Source organism: Pithys albifrons, chromosome 11 (assembly GCF_047495875.1).
Source record: "Pithys albifrons albifrons isolate INPA30051 chromosome 11, PitAlb_v1, whole genome shotgun sequence".
NCBI classification, from domain to species: Eukaryota; Metazoa; Chordata; class Aves; order Passeriformes; family Thamnophilidae; genus Pithys; species Pithys albifrons.
The window spans coordinates 26,809,593-26,813,076 of record NC_092468.1 but is presented as its reverse complement, the minus strand read 5'-3'; positions in this window follow the sequence as shown (position 1 = coordinate 26,813,076).

Here is a 3,484-nt window from a genome sequence, read left to right as displayed (position 1 = left end):
CTGTGTGTCAAGAGCAAACAAAAGATTCTGGTAAGCTTGTCAGTTCAGATAATCTTCAAAGGAATTTTTTCAATTTCTGCCAACCTACAATCATGCACATTACCATTTACACTGTCATAGACTGTAAAACTTGTCACTGAATTGAAAGTAGATTTCAATGGATTTACAGACTTAAGCTTAATTACATTCTTCACTATCTTCATTACTCTCTCTATAGCTGAGATACTACTGAGAAAATAATTCCTGTGACATGTGGCACAAGAGCACTTCTCAAGCATGCTGTGAAAAGCTCTAAGAGACACCTCTGCACTGTGTGTCTGCTCTGCATTGACACAAGGAGCCCAAAGTGTGCCTGCATCTGTCTGTTCCCCTTGGTTGCTCCCACAGATCTGCCTCTTCCCTCCTGCACAGCCACCACCAAACTGCCAGACAAGGGAGGACTGGGGTCCCTGGGACGTACCTGGGGCAGCACCACAACCCACCACAGTTCCCTTGGAAATGGCATTTCAGCACAAAGTGTGACACACGTTGCTAGAGACGAAAAGAACCAGCTATTCAGGGATGGAGGTGGGGAATGTTTTCATCCCCTTTCCAAGCAGTTTTAGTATTCCTCAAACAAGGCTTAGAAATTCCACAAAATGACCTCCCTGTGTTATCTTCCTCCTAGTCTGCTGCAGACAGGATAAGCCGCATTCTGCAATGACTAAAAGCGTGAGATCCAGATAATCTTAACTATTACCATTATCAAAATGTACTACTCAGTGCAGAGGCTTCTTTTGCTTTATTTGAGTTCTGTAAACATTAGTCTTATTGAAAAATAAGAACAAAATTGGACCTTAAATGTGGAATGTTTAAAAACCACCTAACTAAAATTTGCAGTGGCACTTTTTCTGAGCATATATCCATTACAACATGGTTGTGTCTGAATCTTTACACACGCAAAGCCACCTGTAAACTTCTATTAAAAAATACTTATTTTCAGTCACTTGGGAATTCTTAAAAAAGTCTTGCCAGTGCTCTGAGCACTGACAATCCCTCATTCTAAACTACATTTTCCTTTGTACGGCAACTTTAAAATATCTGTAATAACCACAATTTTCTTTGAAGATATTCTAATACTGGTCAGAAAAACTATGATGGTTTTGGATAGAAGACTAAGCTTCAGAACATAACTACAGAATTTTCCTTTCATGACACACAAATCTAAGCCTTATTTACAGGACTGTGGTATAGAGGTAAATTACCAATTTTAGTCATATTAAAAAGATCAGGCACTGTCAGAATACTGAATTTCATAATCTCACCTTTTGGAACCTTCTACATATCTGCACTAAATGGAGGACACTGTTTCTGCCTAAATTACTGTGGTCAAAGCCAAGATTTTGAAATCTGACCAAATCTATGATGAAATTCTGGAGTTTTTCGGGTTGGTGACACATGCTCAAAATGATTTATGTAGGAATGCTTTTTCTTTGCCATGGATGAAGGCCAGTGGTGCAGTGGAAAATCAGCTTATCCCAGTTGCATGCGACCCACCTGTAAATTAACTGAAGTAAAAATGAGAAAATGCTCACCTCATGGTACACTACTTAAATTCAAAGTCATTAGTCAGTTCTCAGGTAACAGAGTTGTTCATGCCTAGGTGGGCTCTTTGGCTTATTTCTGTTCAGATTTCCATTAGATTGAAGAAAAGAAAAAAGCACATGAGCAATACCCTTGAAATCTCCACATTTATTTCAGGGTAAAAATATGAGCATTTCCTTGCCTCAGACCCTTGAGTCCTCTAAATTACTGTTGCCTGGTTTGCAAAAGAACTGCACGGTGTTCTTATTTAAAATATAACAGAAACTTCTGAAAGGCAGGATTTCCCCATTCCCGCTTTTAATCAGCCTCCCCCAAGCTTTCAGATATGTGTGCACAAGCACACTCCTATTATCTTTTTCTTAAGGAATTCAAAATCCTGATCAAAGGCCCTGAGTTTTCCAAGCCTGTATTATCTTCAGAGGGTGTCTGAAGAGCAGGAATCTCTCTCCTCTCATAGACAGGACTTAAAAAGACCCAATTTAATTGGTTAATTATGAGTCTGAAGTTTGACATTATGAATATTCCCTTACTGTTTTAAACCACTTTACCTCATTTCTCATATTGAGGATGCTGAAATGCTCTGTTTTTAAAATCCCCAAAATTGCGTTGAAAATATAAAGCTGGTATTTTACTTCAAAAATTTTCCTTGAAGGAAAGAAGAACAAACCAACCTAAAACCAGAATATTCTGACAAAAAGGTCTCAATAAAGTCTCCCAGTGAGACTGAATTGGACCCCTACAATTTCACAATTCCTGGATCTGAACGATGTGTCTGTTTCCTGCTGCCCAACCTGCTGCTGTGGCCACCTGCAAACCTCCACCCTTTAAGGACCTGGAGCAGCTTCCTGTGTCCTCTGCCTCCCCTTTCTTCCTCCATGTGGAAAACCTCTCCATCCAGCACAGGAGGAGTTAGCAATCAGGAAACTGTACTTCAGCAAGAGTCACTTTTACCTATACAAGGATTAAGATACCCCAAAATGCAAAGCTGTGGATGGGGCTTCACAGTACTTTACTACAAAGCTCTGTCCACAATTACTTGTGGTCAAAACTGAGTCTCTACAGCAATTTCCAGCTGCAGTCTTTAAATAAACGGCATTACTTTTCAAGACACAGCAAAATGGACTGGCTATGGGGGACAAATAATACTGGAACTCTTACTGCCAGATTCAGCATGAACTCCTTCCTGCCAGCAGTTTGTAAATTCAAACCTGCAGCTTTCTTCCTGCTGAGCCTTGGGTATTTTCCATCTGGATTTCAGCAGGCAGGCAGCACATGCACTTCAGGTTCAGGAACACGTGCAAAAAAGGATTTCTCATATTCCAGCATGGTGCAAGCCTTGCACTGCCCCTGGGGGGCCACTTCTCCCTGCTGCTGTTGGGTGAGGTCCCTGTTCTGTACCGGGATGGTCACCTTGCCTCAAAGACCACCAGGGCACTTAGAAAGTATTAATAAGAAAGCACAGAGTGCTCACAAGTTCCCCTCATATGTTCCTTCAATTCACACCATACTTGACTAATAGAAAAAAATAGTTTGCCTCTGAGTATAAAGTGAAAAGAAACCCTGTGCAGCTACTAACCTGTTCCAATTAGCACAGCTGATTTCAGAGCTGTGTATCTAACCTGTCAGTCAGGCTTGGGCGCTTTTCTTGCTGCAGGAAGACTTGAGAGACTGTTTTCAGTAATCACTTTCTGCAGTTAAGAACTTCCACAGTGGAAGGAGCAGGGTAAGCTCTGCCCTCCATGGTCATCACAGTCTGTTTGTAACTAAAATTCAGTCATTTAGGAAATCATGGCTTCACAAAGTGCATGACCAACCCCTTCTGATGTACTGGGCTTTGAACAAGGCCCTCATGGAACAACAACTATTCATATGGTCTAAGAAATGAGAGTGGACTATAAAA